The sequence below is a fragment of the Bos javanicus genome, chromosome 5, assembly GCF_032452875.1.
Source record: "Bos javanicus breed banteng chromosome 5, ARS-OSU_banteng_1.0, whole genome shotgun sequence".
NCBI lineage: Eukaryota > Metazoa > Chordata > Mammalia > Artiodactyla > Bovidae > Bos > Bos javanicus.
Genome location: NC_083872.1, coordinates 44,735,901 through 44,758,818, shown reverse-complemented (window position 1 = coordinate 44,758,818; position 22,918 = coordinate 44,735,901). Strand labels below are relative to the sequence as shown.

At 39.9% G+C, this 22,918-nt stretch overlaps 1 long non-coding RNA gene, 1 other non-coding gene and 1 pseudogene across 2 annotated transcripts in view; 1 reads left to right on the top strand and 2 right to left on the bottom strand.

Annotated features, from left to right (window-relative positions):
- The window catches only part of LOC133247560 (uncharacterized), a 229,048-nt gene that overhangs the window by 68,972 nt on the left and 137,158 nt on the right, over positions 1-22,918 (bottom strand). The gene's annotated exons all lie outside the window — the stretch shown is intronic.
- On the bottom strand, positions 6,410-6,525 carry LOC133249027 (U5 spliceosomal RNA). The gene has a single exon (XR_009736836.1). It is a non-coding gene; the product is annotated as a U5 spliceosomal RNA (small nuclear RNA).
- Positions 7,839-16,531, top strand: LOC133247558 (lysozyme C, milk isozyme-like; annotated as a pseudogene).

Below are 22,918 nucleotides of genomic sequence, written 5' to 3'. Positions count from 1 at the left end.
GGTTTTGAGGGGAAAATTCACACAGCATTATCACTTTTCTGGTAACCCAGGTTAGGAGGTCAGTGATTTAAGACATCTCACTTTGTGGGAGATAGAGGTTTATTTGTCACCTGAGACAAGGAAAGTCTTTGCTTTCTTAGGCTTTCTCTGCAGAGGCTCTGCATCTTGAGAAGGCTACATTTCTTAGAGAACACCACTGGTGTCCATGGGTAAACCCTAATATTGGTTTTAAGCTGTAAAAATACCCGCTGGCTGGAGTCAGAACTGAAATAGATACATTGAAGATTTGGACTTGTACACTTAAAAGATTTTTTACATTTTATTTGTTTATTCACTTATTTATGTATGGCTGCTCTGGGTCTTCCTTGCTGTATGCAGGCTTTCTCTAGTTGCTGCTAGCGGGGGCTATCTCTAGTTGTAGTGGGTGAACTCGTTGCAGGGGCTTCTCTTGTTATGAGCATGGGCTCCATCCAGGTTCCCAGGTTCCATAGTTGCAAAGCGTGGGCTCAGTAGTGGTGGCGCATGGGCTTAGTTGCCCCACGGCATGTGGAATCTTCCCAGATCAGAGATCAAACCCATGTCCCCCGCATTGGCAAGGTTCTTAACTACTTTACCACCAGGGGGTCTCTAAAAGGATTTTTTTTTTAAATTAATTTATTTTATTTCTGGCTGTCCTGGGTCTTCATGGCTGCGCGAGCTTTTCTCTAGTCGTGCAGAGAAAGTGCTACTGTCTAGTGTGTGGGCTTCTCGTTCTCACTGTGGGAGCTTCTGTTGTTTTGGACCACAGGCTCTAGGGACATGGGCTTCAATAGTTGGGATCACGGGCTCAGTAATGCAGGTCCTAGGCTCAAGAACATAGGCTCAGTCGTCGTGGTGCACAGGCTTAGCTGTTCTGGAGCATATGGGATCTTCCTGGATCAGGGATCAAACCCATGTCTTCTGCATTGGAAGGAGGATTCTTTACGACTGAATCACTAGGGGAGCCTGCTAAAAGGATTTTTGCCTCTGCTGCTAAGTCGCTTCAGTCGTGTCTGATTCTGTGCGACCCCATCGATGGCAGCCCACCAGGCTCCCCCGTCCCTGGGATTCTCCAGGCAAGAACACTGGAGTGGGTTGCCATTTCCTTCTCCATTTTTAAGAGAGCTATATTCCCTGGCGGCTCAGATGGTAAAGCATCTGCCCGTATTGTGGAAGACCCGGGTTCGATCCCCGGGTCGGGAAGATCCCCTAGAGAAGGAAATGGAAACCCACTCCAGTACTCTTGCCTAGAATATTCCATGTATGGAGGAGCCTGGTGGGCTACAGTCCATGGGGTCGCAAAGAGTCAGCCACGACTGAGCGACTTCACTTAACCATAAACAAATGTCCTCTTGGTACCTATAGGAAGATCAGATTAAAGAAGGAAAGAAAGAGAAATGAAGACGAAAAGAAAAAAGAGAAGTATATACAGAATACCTTGGCTGTATATCCATAAAACACTTCCTTAACATATTTAGGAGGGGAAAATCGGAGAAGCAAATGTCAAGAACTGCAAATGGCACTCAAGTTGGTGTGAAACTTATGGAAATATTGATAGTGAGGAAATAGTTTTGACGAAGGTTAAGAAAACGCATTGAAAGGCTTGATAGACTGTCCACTCCTCTGTAAGCTGACCCCACCAGGTCCAGATCTTCCTGTATTTGGGGCAGGTACTACAGAAAAAAAATTACTGAACTATCTTATCCAACCATTAAAGAAAAGAAAAACATTATGGTAATAATCCTAGATTTCTGGTAATAGGCAAATATGCCTCTGAGTTCCTTTTTCGAAATTCTTTCTTAGTCCCTTGGAAATATTGACCTTACCATGTCTTTGAAATGTAAGCATCCAAAAAGATAAATGTTGGCTAAAGCAAACATGGAACTGGGGGAAAAAAAAAAAGAGAGAGACAGATTTTTTTTAAAAAACAAATTGCTATTTGATATTTCTGTAAGCTCCGTTTCTTCAGATTTTGTCCACAGCCTCCATAAGATTATCTATTAAAGACAAGTAAAAATTTTTTCCACAAGTATTGGTAAAATGCTTCAGCCATCTGAATGGGTATACTTAACTTGTTCCATCTTGCAAGAAACACCATTTAGATCCAGCTACTCTTTTATAATCAGAGAAGGCAATGGCACCCCATTCCAGTACTCTTGCCTGGAAAATCCCAAGGACCGAGGAGCCTGGTGGGCTGCAGTCCGTGGGGTCGCTGGGAGTCCGATACGACTGAGTGTCTTCACTTTCACTTTTCACTTTCATGCATTGGAGAAGGAAATGGCAACCCAATCCAGTGTTCTTGCCTGGAGAATCCCAGGGACGGGGAGCCTGATGGACTGCCGTCTATGGGGTCACACAGAGTCGATACAACTGAAGCAACTTAGCAGCAGCAGCATTCTTTTATAATAGTTATAAGAAATAACTCTTCTACTTTTATTTTAAACTTATAAACCATAGAAGTTTATTTCTCACAGCTCTGGGGGCTGGGAAGTCCAAGATCAAGGCGCCAGTCCACTGGGTTCTTCTGCAAGTCCTCTTCCTGGTTCATCACCAGGGCTTTCTTGCTGTTCTTCACAAGGCGGAAGGGTCTCTGTGGGGTCTGTCTCATGAGCACACTAATCCCATTCATAATCTCATCACCTGAGAACCCTTCAAAGGCCCCTCCTAATATATCATCTTTGGGGCTTTAGGATGTCAACATCTGAATTTAGGGATAACACAAACAGAATATAACTACTCTTATAAAACTATTCTTTTGTAAGTTCATCTCAGGTGTAGTGGAAATGCTTTGGAATTTTAAATCCCTTAAAAGGTGTTAGCTTCCTGCCCTAGCAGTTTGCTACCAGTTGATAATTGTTTAAATGAATATTCTTATGATGCAAAATTAGTTCTCAAGAAATTTCAGTGTTCTGGGACTCTGTCAGGTGATCTTAATCAGGAGTTTTGGGTTATTGAAAAAAGGGGGAATCTATTTACAGGTCTTCCTTGATTTATGGTGAGGTTACATTCTGATAATCGTATCGTAAGTTAGACATATAGTAAGTCAAAAAATGTATACTGTACACCTAACCTACCAAACATCATAGTGCTGCCCAGCATACCTTAAACTTTCCGGGGACAGATATATTAGCCTAGAGTCGAGCAAAATCATCTGATGCAAAGCCTATTTTAAAATAAAGTGTTGAATATCTCATGTAATATATTGAATACACTTCTGAAAGTGGAAGACAGAATGGTTGTCTGGGTACAGAATGGTTGTAAGTATACTGGTTGTTTACCCTTATAAACAAAAAATATCACTAGCCTGGGAAAAGATCACATTTTATATTTTCTACTGAATGCATACCACTTTCACACCGTTATAAAGTTGAAAAGCCATAAGCCATCATGAAGGTGGGGACCTTCTGTACTGTAACAGCAAATTCAGACAGTGCTTGCCATGTTCCAGGCATTATTCTAAAAAGCTTAATATGTATTAACTCACTTAACTCCCCTTGAAAAAGGTATTGTCAACATTGGCATTTTACAGATGAGGAAACAGAAATTCACTGAAGTCCAGCAGTTTGCCCACAGCCCCTCTGGGAGCGATTAAAAGAGCCCCCTGCCTGTGCACCTGCTTTTCCTGTAAGCTCTACCCAACATTCAGTAAAATACCCATTAAAGGGCCATCAGAGCGCCTCTAACAGGAATTGATCTGAAAGCAGGCCAGTTAGTAGAGCAGGGATCTGTGGGAAATGGAAGGACAGGCTTGATGTCAGAGTGCTGTATCATCCTTTTGTTGTTGCTGTTCACTTAGCATTCCATTTAAGGGGTCATACTAAGGTACATAGAAGGAGAGGCCTACCTGTGTTTTCGTTTATAGGTTTTCTTGCATGCAAGAAGCTGACAGGGCAGATAATCAAACCTTGTGATCATTGTGCTCATTGTTGCTAGGGTAATTCCCTGGCTCCACCAGAAAAATAGCTTCAGGGAGAAGTCACATTTCCCAGGAGCCACCAAATGCTTGCAAACCTGGAGTTTTACTTCCTCATCAAGAATGAGCCTCTCCAAAGAAACGCAGGAAACTAAGTATGCAAATTCTTGAAAGTATACATTTGCCTTGTGTGAATCACTACTTGCTTAATGAGGTGCTTTGTTAAGAAAATAGCTTTGTATAAGGATGGGGGAGAAACAGGGACAGGAGGTGGTGGATATGGTTCTGGAAAGGAGTGGGCAGGATAAATAACTGTTAGGACAAATGTATTAATTCTATCTGCAGAGTTTTTTGGTTTTTAATTTTTATTGGTTTTGGGGTTTTGGAGGGTTTTTCAGGTTTTGGTGTCATTTTGCTTTGTTTTTGGCAGATCTTTCTCTTTAATTCTGCAAGGTGAGAATGACCAAGCAGAAGACAGACCCTCTGATCTTAGTGATAGTTTCCAAAGTTACTTGTTACTCACTTGGTGACTGTTGAACTCTGAAATCTCCTCTTTGACTTTCTGAGAAAGGTGAGAATTCGATTTTTAAAAGTTTGCACACAGAAAACATCAGGAATCTGTAAACATCATAAGAAGTTGGGTTTTAGCTTTGTGTCTGGCAGAGAGTTCCTTATCCAGGAGAGTCGGTTTTGATCTTTCTAAGCACCAAGGCTTACCATGAATGCTCCTCTGTCTTCAGCAGCCACAGGTCTGCATGTTGCCTGGTGTGTGCACCCGCCCCTCGCTTTAGCCACCCTGTGTGGACACAGGAGATTAATTAAACCCTGTGCAGTTCCTTTTCTTTCAAGTTCTGCTTGAGAGAACGTTCTGATTTTCAAGTGAGAAAATTTAAGTTCTAGTCATTCTGGAGCAGCACCCTGAGGTGTCTTGCCACAAGTTAGAATCCTTGAATTATGGGCAGGGAGACGATAGCTTAAATTCAAATCTTTTTCTTGCATGTGTGATCTCTCAAGGAAAATGTTCCAAGTCCATGACTTATAGGTAAAACAGAGCATGTCATTAGATGATGGAGGCTTAATAAAAAATGGAGGCTTCTCTTTTGGCTCAGTGGTAAAGAATTAGCCTGCCAATGCAGGAGATGCAGGTTCGATCCCTGGGTCAGGAAGATTGCCTGGAGAAGGAAATGGCGGCCCACTCCAGTGTTCTTGAGTGGGAAATCCCACAGACAGAGGAGCCTGGTGGGCTACAGTTCATGGGGTCATGAAAGAGGCAGACGTGACTTAGTGACCATAACAGCAGCAACAATGAAAGATGCTTGTCTGAGAATTTACACGGCAGGCTTAGAAATCCAGGAACTTGACTGTCATCCTTCAGAAAAGCCCAAGCCTCATTGCCTTTTTCCGGATAAATTTTCTGCAGGCGTTTGTGTGTTTGGGAAGGGTATGTGCTTCAAGGAAGACAGGGAGCTAGTGTGCAGGGTGTGGGTGAGGCCGGGAATGGTGTTCCTGTCCCTTGTGTCACACCTGTGTCACCTTCGTGCCATCATCCATCTCCAGCTTGCTTTTAAAATTTTTATTCTTTTTCAAGTGAGGCGAGCCAAGCAGAGACACTGTAGTTCTTGGGGGATAAGTTGTTATGAAGCTCATAGTTGGGAAAGGGTGGTGTTAAAGATCTGTTAGATCGTATTTTAAGACAAAACAGAGGTAATTACTCTATTTCTTTATGGACCACCTGCAGAACTACTGGAGGTACTGACTTTTAAAAAGAAGAGTTTTCTATACCCCCCACCAAAGTTGATATTAAGCCCTGAGAATCTGCTACTTTAATAGGCAACCCATGTTTTTTCAAATATTAACTGTAAGTCTTGGAGCTTTGCAGAGTATTTCATAGACTGAAGGGATATATCCATGTGCACAGTTCTCTCTCTTTAAAAAAATTACTTCCACACTGAGAGTAATGGCCAGCCTGCAAAGAGACTCCCTATCCTGCCTCACTTAGCCCTGGAAAAGATTCAGTTCAGTTCAGTCGCTCAGTGGTTTCCGACTCTTTGAGAACCCATGAACTGCAGCACGTCAGTCCTCCCTGTCCATCACCAACTCCCAGAGTCTACTCAGACTCATGTCCATTGAGTCAGTGATACCATCCAACCATCTCATCCTCTGTCCTCCCCTTCTCCTCCTGCCTTCAATCTTTCCCAGTATCAGGGTCTTTACAAATGAGTCTGTTCTTCCAATCAGGTGGCCAAAGTATTGGAGTTTCAGCTCAGTATCAGTCCACACAAGTTAGAATAGTTGGATATAAATGGTGTTTCTAGCAGATGGAACAAGTTAAGCTTACCCACTCAAATGGCTGAAGCCTTTTACGAATATTTGTGGGAAGACATTTTAAGGTTTTTACTTGCCTGTTTTTAACTTTTATTTTTAAATGGGGGAAAATTGCTTTACAATGTTGTGTTGGTTTCTGATGTACAACAACACAAATCAGCCATAATTATACATGTATTATCTCTCTCTTGAACTCAGAATTATTCTTCTCCACAGAAATTTTTAGTAAAAGGTGAAAGATTTATATGATAGGAAGAGAAGCAGAATATTACTTGCCTTTAATAGATAATCTTATGGGGGCTGTGGATAAAATTTGTGGCCATTATGGAAGTTATAGAAATATCAAGTAGTTTGCTTTTTAAAATCTCTCTCTCTTTTTGTCTGTTTGTTTTTTCTCCAGTCCCAAGCAAGGGTGCTTTAGCCAACCATTTGGATGCTCCCTTTCAAAGATATGATAAGATTAATATTTCCAAGGGACTGAGAATCGTAAGTTTTATCTAAGAAGGAAGTCAGTAACATATTTGCCTGTTATCAGAAATCTAGGATAAGTACTAAAATCTTTTTTATTTTCTTTAATAGTCTGTAGATTAGATCAATATTTTGTGTGTGTGAAGTGCCGTCCCCAAATACCCAAAGGTCTGGACCTGGTGGGGTCTGCTTACAGAGTAAGGGACAATAAATCAAGACTTTCTGTACATTTCCTGGACCTCTATCAAAGCAGTTTCCCGGCTATCAATATTTACTTAAGTTTTATACTTGCTGTGTGCCATCTGTAGCTCTTGACACTTGTTCTCTGATCTTCCCCTCTTAATCTTGTAGAAGCAATAAAGGCCCCTTGCAGTGGCAACCCACTCCAGTACTCTTGCCTGGACAATCCCATGGATGGAGGAGTCTGGTGGGCTGCAGTCCATGGGGTCGCTAAGAGTTGGACACGACTGAGCGACTTCACTTTCACTTTTCACTTTCATGCATTGCAGAAGGAAATGACAACCCACTCCAGTGTTCTTGCCTGGAGAATCCCAGGAGTGGGGGAGCCTGGTGGGCTGCTGTCTGTGGGGTTGCAGAGATTCGGACATGACTGAAGCAACTTAGCAGCAGCAGCATAATGTCTTTATAAAGACAAACTTTCCTGAGACCCAGTGTGGTTAGTTAGACGAAGAAAATGTTGCCTGTTACTTCATGCCTTAGGGTCCTAACTAGTTACTGAGGCAAGCCTGACAGACAACCTGCACCCCTCAAGTGGCAAAAATGAGAAGGAATATTCTCACTGGTTACAAAAGTTCTCAGTACATAAAACAAAACAAATAGAGATTCTTGTTTTAACGTTTTTCATTCCTATGACAAATGAGAGAGACAAAGGAAAGCGTGACTCTTTCTGGGAGGCTAAGAATCAATAACCATAGGTGTTGATGGCCAAAACCAAATTCACAAGAGGCATGATTCAAGATCTATTTTCACAAATGTTTTTCTCCTACCAGTGTGAATTTGGAAAGGAACAGAGAAGTAGAAATTTTTATCCTCCTCTCTTGAATGCACTACAGACAGAGAGCTGGGAGACTGACATGGTAAGAATTCTTAGCTTCTGCTGGTCTGTTGTCGATTATCTCATATCTCAATTGCAGTTTGAGGCAAGAGGAGTGTTCTAGCCTTTCCCTGTCCATCCTCATCACTAGAAACTGTACAGGAAGAAACGTGTTTCCTTTTGCCATTTTAAGGTTTTTGTTTGGGTCTCTGTACCCATTCCAGTGTTCTTGCCTGGAGAATCCCAGGGACGGGGGAGCCTGGTGGGCTGCCATCTATGGGGTTGCACAGAGCTGGACACGACTGAAGCGACTTAGCAGCAGCTGTAACAAAAGATTAACAAGAGAAAAGTAAACAAGTCCATTAACATGTACATCTCATTTATACTTATGAGAAATGCTAGTAGGCATAACTCAAAAACATGGCTAGAACTTAGACTTACAGATTATCTTAACCAAAGAACAATATGCTTTTAGAGTAACAACAAGACAGAGGAAAAGAATGCTAGGCTTCAAGGCTGGCAGATTGTGGGATGATAATAAATACATTAAAAACTAATACTCAGTAAAGGTTGTTTTATTGAGTCTTCTGGTGCTGTCTTGGGGGCTGATAAGAGTCAAGGGTTGTTGGTGATTAATATCTGCACAAATTTATGTTCTGCTTTCAGAAAACTAGGGGGAGGGCAGAGAATTTTTCTTGGATCTGCTTCTTTTCAATTGCCTCAGCTCAAAATAATCCTTGTGCCAAAGGGGAAGATTTTGGGGTGGCATATATGGTTATCCTTCTATAAGTTTTACCATTAAGTTCTTTTGCTTTACAAGGACCCTTTATGTTCTAACATGGAAATGTGAAGTAAGGCATTGTCAGAAAGGAGTTAGGAATGTTGTTCACATGAGCAGTCTGGTTGAACAACATGGTGTGGTGCTGCATACTTATCAGAACACCAGGCAGTATGTCATGTTGTTCTGTGGAAAATATATATAGAAAATAATTTTACGTGAAAAAGAAGACAACATAGTGAAAGCACATAAAGAAATTTAATGAAAGATTAGAGTTCATTTTCAGTTGGATAAAATACTCATTCAGTAATCTTTTTTTTTTTTATAGTTACTCAAATTTGTAATAAAATAAGAGGAAGTTCTTCTTTGGGCTATAGTGCTAATCCCAGTTCTTCCTGAACAAGGTCGTTAAGCAATCTCATTTTATTATTTTCTTGCCGGTTAATACTTAGGATATCAGCATATTCCTTTAAACATAAGGAAGAAAACTTTGGTCAGTGGACCAAAAACAGGCCCTGCTTTCCACATATCACCAAGGGTGGAGCCCCCAAACTGGTCAGAGAAGAGGGAAGTGAAAAGATTTTAAATACCAAGTCCAGCCTGGATATCTGGCTTGTCCATCAACATGAAAGCTCTCCTTAATCTGGGGCTTCTCCTCCTTTCTGTCACTGTTCAGGGCAAGAAATTTCAGAAGTGTGAGCTTGCCAGAACTCTGAAAAGACTTGGATTAGATGGCTATAAGGGCATCAGCCTGGCAAAGTGTAAGTTAACTATTCCTCCTTCCAAATCATGAGCCAGGTGTGGAAAGGATACTAATAGAGGATGAATAATAAAGGATATTGTGGAAAAACAAAACAAAACAAAACAAAAAATAAATAAATAAAGGATATTGTGTGAATGGACTTTTCTTATTTCTTTGAGGTTTTGTACATTCACAGTGGTTAAAACATCAATGGTTCCTTTAGAATCAGATGTACCAGGTGAAGGACTGAGGCATGGGAGAGTCAAATTCTATATCATTCTAAGCATGCCAGGTACCGCTATACTCTAGAGCCACTGAATTTGCCAGCTGGCATGTGGAGGCTGACTATAAGATATATTTCAGCACGTGACATATGTCTGTCAAGCCTTTGGTATTTGACTGTAGCCATTTCCAGTTTGGAACTTGAGTTCTGCAAGCCTGAGTAAGGCAATATTTTTCTCATTTTTAATACCCCTACCATGATGTTGGACAAAGTTTTTTTAAAATTTCATTGAACTCTTAAAACAGGGACAAAAGGAACCTATTTCCCCTCACTCAGTATCTATATAAGGATCCCTGAAATGCAGTATGAAATAACATTTTATTATTCTGACTCTAGTTGATAAATTATTTTTCATTTTCTCCCACAAAATTCAAGATGTGTCCTAAGGAAAAGTGACTGTGTATTTTAGTCCATATTTGTCAGTCATCACTGTATTTTTCAGAGTGAATTCAGACATTTCTCCTCCATAACTATTTTTAAATGAATGAGTAACTGGCTAGAAGGATGGATGGATGACATAGTCTTTCCTATTCTATGACTCTTTTCAGGATTCTAATTTGATATCCAAATTCAACTTTAGGTATCATAAGAAATTTTTTTTCTCCCAGAAAAAAATACTTAAAAATTTTTTTTCCTAATAAAAGTATTTTTCCATTAGCATATGCATATGCCACTAACAGGGCTTTCCAGATGGCTCAGTAAAAAGAAACCATCTGCTGATGCAGGAGAAGCAAGAGACATGGATTCGAGACCTGGGTTGAGAGGAGGGCATGGCCACCCACTCCAGTATTCTTGTGTGGAAAATCCCATGGACAGAAGAGCCTGGCGGGCTACAGTCCATGGGGTTACAAAGAGTCAGACACCACTGAAGCATCTTCTCTCACACATATACCGCTAATGACAAAATCTACTCAACTCTGTTGATTTTTCTATTCTAGGCTGACTCTTACGTGAGTGATGGGAGCAGGGGAAGGGTAATAGCAACAGAGGAAACATCTATTTTAAAATATGTACTTGTTTCATTGGTGTAAACGAGTGTTTTGCTAACAAAAAAATTCTCTTAAGGGCCCTTTAACACAAAAGTGTTAAAATATTTTACAAGTAAAACACATCTTTATACTTATAAAATAAGTTGTTAGTAAAGTAGAATTAAATAGAACTAATTATGCTGTGAAGTACTAATTTTTTTTTTCAGGGGTGTGTTTGGCCAGTTGGGAAAGAAATTACAACACACAAGCTACAAACTACAATCGTGGAGACAAAAGCAGTGATTATGGGATATTTCAAATCAATAGCCGTTGATGGTGTAATGATGGCAAAATCCCAAGAGCAGTTAACGCCTGTCGTATACCCTGCAGCGGTAAGACAGAATAATGTGGAGTGATGCCACAGGACTCATCTGGTTATACCTGTTGGGTTATCCAAAAGGTTCATTCAAGATTTTCCATAAACATCTTAGGGGAAAACTGGAATGATACTTTAGATCAAGATTCAATAGAAATAAAAAGGTCTTGAAGGGCTCATCCGGGACCTAAAAAAACTCCATCTTAATTTCTAGAAGCTCTTTACTTTGCTCCTCGTAATTCCTTAAGTTAGAAATTAAAGAGCTGGTATCATAAAAGCTTGCTGTTTGCTAACATACAAGAGTTTCTGGAGTGACCTATCACTTCATCATAACTGGACATGTTGGTGCTTTGTAAAGAACAATGCCATTCCTCCTACTTTCCTTGTTTGTAGAGGTTTAGGGATAATTTGGTTGTGTGGGAGTTTGTTTGTTGTTTTTCAGTGTACCCTCCTTTATTAAAAAACAGAAGTATTAGTGGTTAACCAAAAAAGAGGAATATGTGTGGTCTTTTTAAAATATAACTTTTACTTTTTATTGTGAAATGTTTTAAATATTTGGAAAATTAGAAACATTAGCATAATAAACATCAATATGCTCATCGTGTACTTTTACAGTTATTTACATTTTGTCATATTTACTTCTTTTATGTATATCATATATATGGGATTGTTTGCTGAGTGATTTTAAACTGATTTAGAAACATTATGACATTTCATTTCTAAATTCTTTGGTTTGCATCTTCAAAAACTCCTGTGCCTATATAAGTATAATCATTCTAACAGGCTAATTTACAGATTTGTGTAAATGGGGTGAAAAAATATTCTACTGAGTTCCTTTTAAAGTAGAGATAACATATGAATCTTTACTGCATAAACTATTGAAGAAATATTGCAAAACTGATAGTTATATTTTTAAATATTCAAAGTCCTAATAAAAAGATTAGCCTTTAGAATATTATTTTGTATCCAGTTAATTTATTTTATACAAATATTTTACATTATAGAATAACCTGTGATCTTTGAATAGAAATTCTTACTACCAAGAGATGCATGAACACTGGTAACTTTTGGTATCCATATCTTCTTTCAGAATCTACATCACTCATGTAAATGAATTAAAGCTATATTATGCACATTTGTATCCACAAGCAATGTGCTTCAACATAAAAGAAATTGTACTAAATTTACAGCTTTACAGTTTGCTCTTTATTTCACAAACTATTTTTGTTAACAAATACCCATCTTTATTATTTTTTAAGATGAATAGAGTTATACTGTGTAGATATTCTGTAATTTATCAATCCACTCCTTTTTTGACATCTGTTTGTTTATTTTTGGCCATGTGAAGTCTCAGTTGCCACAGGCAGGATCTTCATTGTGCCAGGCAGGCTTCTCTCCAGTTGGGATGTGCAGGCTTAGCTGCCCTGCAGCATTTGACATCTTCCTTCCCCCACCAGGGATTGAACCAGCATCCCCTGCACTGGAAGGTGCACTCTTAACCACTGGGCCACCAGGGAGTCCCTCAGTCTATCTCTCAGGGTTAAGCACTTAGGCTGTTTCCATTTTCTCCTTTTATATTAACTGCTATGAAACATCTTATACACACATCTTTGGGTACATACCATGATTTTTTTATGATAAATTTCCATTAGAATGGCTAAGTAAAAAACTCTAGACCTGTTTCTGCTTGTTTGTTTTGTTTTTACACTGCCTAGTAAAAAGAGTCCCTTGTATCACATTAATTAATAGTTCCTGAACATCCACTGACTTTGGTAAATGAGAAACAGAATGCTTTATTTCATACCAAAGGAGATAGAATGAAGAAAGAGTTTCCCTCCAACATTCACACAGATACACGGACTCTTAAAAAATAGTATTAGTTGTTCTTTCCTCAGCCTAAGAGAAAGCTGACTTAACCTAAACTTAAAATGAAATTTCTATATTGTTTTCACTTCTCATCACTTCTTTTCCAGCTTTGCTGAAAGATGACATCACTCAAGCTGTAGCAAGTGCAAAGAAGGTTTCAGTGATCCACAAGGTGTTAGAGCATGGTATGTTTTTTTTCCCTTCCAGTTTTACTGAGATGTAATTGACATACAGCGCTATAAAAGTTCAGGGTGTACAGCATAGTGATTTGATTTATAGTCATCATGAAATGATTATCACAATAAGTTTAGTAAGCACAGATTATCTCATATGGATACAAAATTAGAGAAATAGAAGAAAAAAATTCTGTGTGGGATGAAAAGTCTTAAAACTTACTCTCAACATCCTTTATATACATATAACATATAGCAGTGTTAATTATATTTATCATGTTGTATATTGTATTGTTGTTGTTTAGTTGCTAAGTCGTGTCCAGTTCTTTCAGGACCCCATGCACTGTAGCCTGCCAGGCTCCTCTGTCCATGAGATTTCCTAGGCAAGAATACTGGAGTAGGTTGCCATTTACTTCTCCAGCGGGTCTTCCCGACCCAGGGATCAAACTTGGGTCTCCTGCACTGCAGCTGCAATCTTTTGCCACTGAACCACCAGGGAAGGTCTGTTGTACATCACATCCCTACTATTGTCTTATAACTGGACGTCTGCAGTACCTTCCACTGCCTTTGTGCAGTTCCTCAGCCCTCACCCCACCCCCAAGCCCTACTCTGGATCACCACAAATCTGACCACTCTTCTGTGAATTTCTTTGTATGTTTGTGTTTGAAATATAATGGACCTACATCACTGTGTAGGTTAGTCTTTAGAATAAGACTAATCTTATTAGTCTTTAGCTTCTGTTATAGAGCACAGTATGTGTTAGGCACTAAACAGGAGAGCTGATTCATCTTGCTGTGATGAGAGAAGTGAGGGAATATTCCCAAAGACCATGGTAAAACTGCAGCTTTAGATTTATGCTAAACAGTGTATTACATAGAAACAGGATTTTACCAGATTCAGAATCTTACTCTTTTACTACTCATTTTTTTTAGGGAATTTCTAGAGGCTTTAAGATTCTCCATACACTGCCAACACCTTGTCATATCTCGAAATTAGTTTTGGAATTAAGTAAATGTGCACTGCACTTTGCAGTGCTGTTGTGGACTGCACAGAACTCAGCATTTGTGTTCAGCATTCTGTGTCCTAGTGAAGGCTTGGGGGAGATGTGTAGTCCTTGATATACATATCTCCAGCTAAACATCAATACTTGCAACTGTCTATAACTTGTATTTCATGTATTGATAAACTATTTTGTTCTCTCAAAGGATTTGAAGTATCTATAACACAATGAAGATATGTTTCAACCTTCTTACCATATGTTTCATCTTTTTCTACAGGGTGGTATGGAGAAACAAGTGTCAAAACCAAGATCTCAGGAGTTATGTTCAGGACTGCGGAGTGTAACAGTGGATTTTTCACTTCAGCTCATTTTGTCTCTTTTTGATATTAAGGAAGTAATAGTTGAGTAAAAGGTTACACTACAACTCTTCAAACAAATTATGTTTTTATAGAAGCAGGAGCATGCAGTCTTTCTTCTAAGAGGCTTGACGTTTACCTCACGTGTTTATTATTTAGTATTAGGCCCACAACATTTTTCAGCTTGCTAACAGAACTAATGCTAGAGAATATTTGTCTAAAATCTTCATTATCAAATGTATCTCTAGGACATTCAGTTCTTAATCAAAGAAATAACCCAGACTTAATCTTGAATGATACAAGTACGCTCCAGTATTCAACAAAAATATAATGAGAATCTTTAAACAAATTGATCTTAGGCAAAGTCCCACCTGTGTAGGCATGTGAACCTTCATCTGTTCAGTCAAAAGGAGCAGAACAGTGAAAGCATGGAGTCCTAACCATGGGTGTTTGTGTTAGTCTCTCAGTCATGTCCACTCTTTGCAACCCCCTGGACTATAGCCCGCCCAACTCCTATGTCCGTGGAATTCTCCAGGCAAGAATACTGGAGTGGCTTGCCATTTCCTTCTCTAGGGCCTAACCATGGAACCACCAAGGAATTCCCCTCATCTTAAGTTCATAAACATAAATTTAAATGGGCCCTCAAGTCAGCCTCATCATCTTAGTCACTTCTCTGCAATCCTTCTATGTAGGTGTCCCCACTCACCAAAATGACAGTCACCAATTTTTTTTTCTTTTTTTGACTGTCACTATTTACTTCTCTCTTTTCAAAGTCCCAGCACATATGCCCAACCGCTGGCCTTCTGCACCTGCACTCACTAGATGATCTAACCTCATTTTACACTGACAGAACAGAAGCAACTCATACAAGGTTTTACCCTCCTGGCCACCGTAATAGAGTTCGCGTCTTTCCCTGGGCCCACCTTCCCTTCCTTCCCCTTTATTACTAGGATGCAGGGCCTCTGCTCCAGCCAGTGGCAGTGTCTCCACATGCAGTCCATCACCATACTGCCCTGGTAACCTGGCTTGTTCCACAGAACTCTCCGGGGGCTCTACATGACCCTCCAACTGCAATGTCATTCTCTGCTCCCTTTCCAGTAACACTTCTGGGGTGAGATATCTATATTCACCCAGTCCATGCTCTCACCTCCCTTTGTCTTTTCATCTCTTCTTAATCTGACTTCTGTCCTCACTCAGCTGAAAACAGCTCCAACATGACTCTTCCCAAGATGCATTGGGGCCAATTCTAGAGATCAATTGTTTTCTGTTCATCCTACTTGATCTCTCAGTAGCATTGCACAGAGTGAACCACTTCCTATTTCTGAAAAGTTTTTCTTTCTCAGCTCTCCTCCTTTATATTCTGTCTCATTGACAGAGGTTCCTACTCAGCCTTTCTAGGCTGGCTGTTTCTCTGCTGATTGATTTTAAGTGTTGGAGTGTTCCCAGGGCTCAAACCTGCAACCATTTGATACATGTTTTACTTATTCTTTTTGATGAAGTATAACTTTCAAAAGAATAGTTTTTCCCACTTTTTAAAGAGACTGAAATAATCTCAACCATTCCCCAAATTTGCAAATATAGTACAACCTTTTATGTTTTTTGAACAGTTTGAGAATATACTGCCAACATGGTGCCCATGGCTCCGAATCCTTCAGTGTTTAACTCCTACATAACCTCAAAACATCATCCAAATCATGAGATGAACATGGACAAAATTAGGACCACCTGGTCATCAGATCTGTGCAATTTCATCAATTGTACAATAAACTCTTAATTAAAAGGTCTAATTCAGAATCACATGTCATATGTGGTTGTTATGTTTTCCAGTTTCCTTCAGTCTAGATCACTTCTTCATCTTTTCCATGACTTTTATGACTTTAACCCTTTTGACGACCTCAACCACCTATGGTGTAAAATGCCTAAGGTTTTTCTGATGTTCCCTGGAGTAGATCAGGTTATGCATCTCTGGCAGGGATGCCACGGACGTGATATTGTCCTCTTCTCATTGTGTCCTTTCAGCTGACGTGCAGTTTTGAAATGTTCTGTTACGGATGATGTTCGCAGTGATCATTTGATTAAGGTGATGTCTGTAAGTCACCTCCATTGTGAGGTACTTGGGAGAGGATGAGGTACTTTGTGGAGAAGGCGATGGCACCCCACTCCAGCACTCTGGACTGGAAAATCCCATGGACACAGGAGCCTGGTGGGCTGCAGTCCATGGGGTCGCTACGAGTTGGACACAACTGAGTGACTTCACTTTCACTTTTCACTTTCATGCATTGGAGAAGGAAATGGCAACCCACTCCAATGTTCTTGCCTGGAGAATCCCAGGGACTGAGGAGCCTGGTGGGCTGCCGTCTATGGGGTCGCACAGAGGCAGACACGATTGAAGCGACTTAGCAGCTGCAGCAGTAGAGGTACTTTGACCTCTGAGAAATTTGAGAAATTTTCTTCCTCATCAAAATGTCAGTTTTTGCATGCACTTATTATATCAGTATGGACCCCTGGCTTCCTACTTGATTCCAATTATAACGAGTCACAATCCATTGCTATCATTTATTTTGATGTTCACATTGTCCCTGATTTTTCTCCTTTCAGAGAGCCTCTGCAAGCTAGATTCTGTGTCATCGTGACATGACCTCATCATTCTCTGTGTTTTCTGGCACAAGCTGTTCTAATGCTCACCTTGTTCTCTTGCTGCTTCAGCCTAGAAACAGCTATTTCTCCAAAAGCTCTTAGCCCTCACAGTTGATAACAATTTAAAAAAAAACCAGTTCTGGGCACTAGAGTGACACTGTTCCCATGCCTCATCAAAGGAAAGAGCTAGAGGATGTATGTATTTGCCTAATTTTATCTACTCAAATTGAGTTCATAGAATACCTCCAATCCCAATGCCATACCACAAGGTTAATTGTAGATTTTCTTTTCTTTTCTTTTATGTTGATAACTTCCTTGTAATATAGTCAGAAAGCAGGTACCTATTTTTCTTAAAATTCTTAAAGCGTATCCTGATCAGTTTGCCTGTATGTAACCAGTCTCCCAACACTGCCACACAATGGAATAGATGGTCTCCATTCAGGCTTTGATACCCTTCAGGCGGTCAGCCCTTGTTCCACATCGGGACATCTTTACTGCGTTTCATCTCTGACATACCATGCTGGGACACTGTTTTTACAGCAAGGAGGGCAGAAAGTTTTTCCTCTTGTTTATGCCCACATTCCCAATACCGAGAACAGTGCCTGTAACATGATATATGGTCAATAAAAATCAGCTGTTTGAATGAATCTCCCCAATGATTTAGTATATTTCCCCACACTGGGCATTCTGAGAGTTTTCTTACTTTCCAATCTCACTTACTTCTAGTATAGCAGTTTCTGTGGCTCCAACAGTCAGGTCTCAAATCTATGTGACCAGTTCCCTGGAGGAGACCAGAGGGGCCCAACTCAGGTGCATCCTCAGATTTCAGGATTCTGAGACCATTTTGATATGAATCAACAGGAAAGAATGTGGGTTTATTCATCAGGATATCCAGAGGTGCACGAAGAATGAGTCAAGGTAGGGGAGAGAGGCTTGAAGAGTAAGAGCTCAGATGCAGAGATAGGATACATCTGAGAAGCACCAGGACTGATGCATAACAATGACTGACTGAAGAAACAACCAGAGATTAGCAAAAGTTGGCCTAAGAGAGAAAGCAATTTTGTTGGAGATTTTGCTTAGTGTTTTTCATAAATGTCATGTTACTTATACCTGTTATTTTAATGCAATCAAGTTCCCAAACCAAATTTTCACCCTTTTTTAGAGACCAAAGTAAAAACCAACATGAAAGTTTCATCATTTTTAAAGGAAACTCAATTCTGATGTTGCTTAGTTTCACATCAGGATATTACTTGAAATGCAGAGTGATATTACAGATTAAAACTGGGCTTTCATGTGGCACTAATTATAGCTGAGCTCTGAGCACATTTCTTCCACTTGTATTTCAGTTCAGTTCAGTTCAGTTCAGTCACTCAGTCATGTCCAACTCTGCAACCCCATGGACTTCAGCACGCCAGGCCTCCCTGTTCATCACCAACTCCTGGAGCCTACTCAAACTCATGTCCACCGTGTCAGTGATGCCATGCAACCATCTCATCCTCTGTCATCCCCTTCTCCTGCCTTCAATCTTTCCCAGCATCAGAGTCTTTTCCAATCACTTGTATTTAGGAGACTTTAAAAATATTTTTTAGAAGTTGCTGAAGAGCTTCCCAGGTGAATCTGTCTGCCAGTGCAGGAGATGTAAGAGATGCAGGTTCAGTCACTGGATTGGGAAAATCCCCTGGAGGAGAGCATGGCAACCTACTCCAGTATCCTATCCAGAGAATCTCATGGATAGAAGAGCCTGGCAGGCTACAGTCCATAGCAACACATAGAGTCAGATGTGACTGAAGAGACTTAGCAGGCACAATGGGAATTACTAAAAGTTATAATCATGAGTGACTAATATCATACATAGATACAATGTTTTCAATTAAATATACATCTATTAAACAAATTATATTTTAAATCATTTAAAATTTTTACGAGGTTATAAGTTAATGTTTACAGTCAGATAGTTCTACAAGATCTTTATGTAACTCCCCATTTTTCCCTCTTCACGTGCAACAGTGTTCTGCTTTTTTAGCTTAATGTTAGGATTCCTAGGCAGCAGGCACCGCAACTACTGAGCCCCTGGGCTGCAACCATGAAGCCCACACACCCTAGAGCCCGTGCTCTCCAGCAAGAGAAGCCACCGAAAGGAGAAGCCTGAGCACAACTAGAGTGTAGTCCCCGCTTGCTGCAACCAGAGAAAGCCCCTGTGCAGCTCCAAGACCCAGTGCAGCCAATAAAGAAATTTAATTAATTCAAAACAGAATCCTAGGAAGTTCCCTGGTGGCCTACCTGTTAGGTCGGTACTTTCAGTGCCATTGCCTGGATTCAGTCCCTGGCCTGGGAACTGAGATCTCAGAAGCTGTGAGACATGACCCCCCCAAAAAAAAACAAAAAAAGAATTTTACATTTTCTCCCATGGTTTTATGTATCAGGCTCATATTGTTCCTGATGTAGGTTCCTACAGCGGCAGTTAAGGATTAAGTTCTATTTCCTCCTCCTGTATCTCATGACACATGGCACCTTTCCCTAAAACGCATCCTTCCAATGTAATTATACTTCTTAAGATCAATACTCAGTATTTACATAGCTGTAAATACAATTACTTTCTATTCTTATGCAAGATTTTATTTTCCCTAGAGCCAGTAACTGCATAATTGTTATATTGGCTTACCTTTATTTGTATCTATCATTAGTTCAATTCCCAAACTCCAGGTCTCTTTTTCCCTTATTGAGGTGTGGTTCATGTATAATATTACTAAGTTTGAGGTGTACGACATAGTGATTCACATTTTTATAGGTTATATTTCATTTAGTTATTATAAAATATTGGATACATTCCCTGTATGGTACAGTATATCCTTGTAACTTATTTGGACTGTGCTGCATGGCTTGTGAGATCTTAGTTCCCAAAGCAGGGATCAAACACTGGCACCCTGCTGTAGAAGCGATGAGTCCTAGCCACTGGACGGCCAAGGAAGTCTCAGTTTATTTCATAAATGCTAGTTTGTACCTCGCAATCCCCACTGCTCTATGTCTTCCATTTAAATCTCCTCTCAGGTCTTCAGAGGCAGCGAGAATTTCATTAGTCTAACCTTGCTCTGAATTTTTTTTTCATTTCTGTTATCATAGTTTTAATTTCCAACAACTCCTTTTCATTTTTGAATACTCTTTTCTCCTTGCGTCATGTTTGCCATTTCTTATTTTGTATACAGTATTAATATGGGCTATATTTACTATATTTTGGATATAGCAATAATAAGGGCTTCCCTGGGAGCTCAGCTGGTAAAGAATCCACTTGCAATGCAGGAGTCCCCGGTTCAATTCCTTAAAAGGGAAGATCCCCTGGAGAAGGGATAGGCCACCCACTCCAGTATTCTTGGGCTTCCCTGGGGGCCTGGATGGTAAAGAAACTGCCTGCAATATGGAAGACCTGGGTTCGATCCCTGGGTTGGGAAGATCCCCTGGAGGAGGGCATGGCAGCCCACTCCAGTATACTTGCCTGGAGAATCCCCACAGAGAGGGGAGCCTGGTGGGCTATACTCCATGGGGTCACAGAGTTGGACATGACTGAGTGACTAAGCACAGCACACAGCATAGAAATATAACAGTTTGGTTGTTTTTGGTTTTAGTTGACTTATCTATGTTTCCTATACTTTGGATTATATCTTTCATACCAGAGGCATTTCTCTGTTATTTGGCAATCCTTGGTTATCTACTTAAATTTAAGATTGGGAAACACTACTGTTCATAAGGAACAAAAAAGTAATTCCGTAAATGCTATTGGCAAAATTGATAACTTTGGGGAGGAAAACTTCATTTAGATTGTGCTTCATAGCACTTACCAAAACAAATTCCAGTTTTATGAATGATAGTTAATTGTTTTGGGTTTTTTTGGGTTTTCTTTTTTACCACACCACATAGCATACAGGATCTTACTCCCCAACCAGGGATCAAACCCATGCCCCGTGCATTGGAAATGCAGTTTTAACCAATGAACTGCTAGGAGAGTCCCTAAATGTTTCTTTAAAATCTATTAACCTGTTAAAAAAGTTAGAGAAATGATTGTCTGTCCTGGCTAAGGCAGACTTTCTAAATTTGAGGTGTTAGAAGAAATTATATTGAAAGAAAGACCAGAAAAATTTTTGCAAGATGTGTATAACTTACACATTTCAAAAGGGCAAAAAAAAAAAAAAAAAGAAAAGAAATTTGTAAAAAATATGAGAAAGGATTAATACCTTTAAAACAAAAAATTTAAAAAATAGAATAAAGTTTTAAACTGCAATTGATAAATGGACAAAAGACATGGACAGACAGATGATAAAAGAGGTGACTAGTAAATAGAAAGGGAAAATATTTGACCTTGCTAGTAATTATTAAAATGCAAAACGGATAATAATGGGTGGTTATATTTGTATCAGATAAGCAAAGAAATGTTTCATAGTTGTGCCTGTTATGGATGTGGTGAAACCTGTGTTCTCATGATTGCTTGTGAGTAGACCTTTTGGGAAAGCAATTTGGGAATGTTAATTAAAAAGACAGGTACACTTTTGCTTGTATGAGAGCATTATACTCAATATTTGATAGTAATATCAGATTTATTGAGTGCTTACTATTTGGCATCATCTAAGTCTATGCATGTGTAAACTCATTTACATCTATAATAATTTTATTAGGTTGTCCATTTAGCAAAGGAAACTGAGGCATAGGTTGGTAAGAAGTCTGTAGCAGTTAATATGAGTTAGTGATAGAGCCAGGACTCCTGGGCAGTCCTCAGAACTTAAGTTCCAAAAACATTGCAATATTTTTAGATAGAGTAATAGTCAGGATGAAGACTGCTCATTATAAAGCAACATTAAAAGTTTGTAAAGATATTTTTATTGGTAAACCTGTGGAAATCTACTTAAGCACCAATTATCTAGATTTTAACTGAAATTGCTTCAGAAGGAATAACTAAAGTGATCAGATCAGATCAGTTGCTCAGTCATGTCCAACTCTTTGTGACCCCATGAATCGAAGCACGCCAGGCCTCCCTGTCCATCACCAACTCCCAGAGTTCACTCAGACTCACGTCCATCGAGTCAGTGATGCCATCCAGCCATCTCATCCTCTGTCGTCCCCTTCTCCTCCTGCCCCCAATCCCTCCCAGCATCAGAGTCTTTTCCACTGAGTCAACTCTTCGCATGATGTGGCCAAAGTACTGGAGTTTCAGCTTTAGCATCATTCCTTCCAAAGAAATCCCAGGGCTGATCTCCTTCAGAATGGACTGGTTGGATCTCCTTGCAAGAATACACAGAAGAACTGTACAAAAAGATCTTCATGACCCAGATAATCACAATGGTGTGATCACTGACCTAGAGCCAAACATCCTGGAATGTGAAGACAAGTGGGCCTTAGAAAGCATCACTATGAACAAAGCTAGTGGAGGTGATAGAATTCCAGTTGAGCTATTCCAAATCCTGAAAGATGATGCTGTGAAAGTGCTGCACTCAATATGCCAGCAAATTTGGAAAACTCAGCAGTGGCCACAGGACCGGAAAAGGTCAGTTTTCATTCCAATCCCAAAGAAAGGCAATGCCAAAGAATGCTCAAACTACCACACAATTGCACTCATCTCACACGCTACTAAAGTAAATGCTTAAAATTCTCCAAGCCAGGCTTCAGCAATATGTGAACCGTGAACTTCCTGATGTTCAAGCTGGTTTTAGAAAAGGCAGAGGAACCAGAGATCAAATTGCCAACATCTGTTGGATCATGGAAAAAGCAAGAGAGTTCCAGAAAAACATCTATTTCTGCTTTATTGACTATGCCAAAGCCTTTGACTGTGTGGATCACAATAAACTGTGGAAAATTCTGAAAGAGATGGGAATACCAGACCACCTGACCTGCCTCTTGAGAAATTTATATGCAGGTCAGGAAGCAATAGTTAGAACTGGACATGGAAGAACAGACTGGTTCCAAATAGGAAAAAGA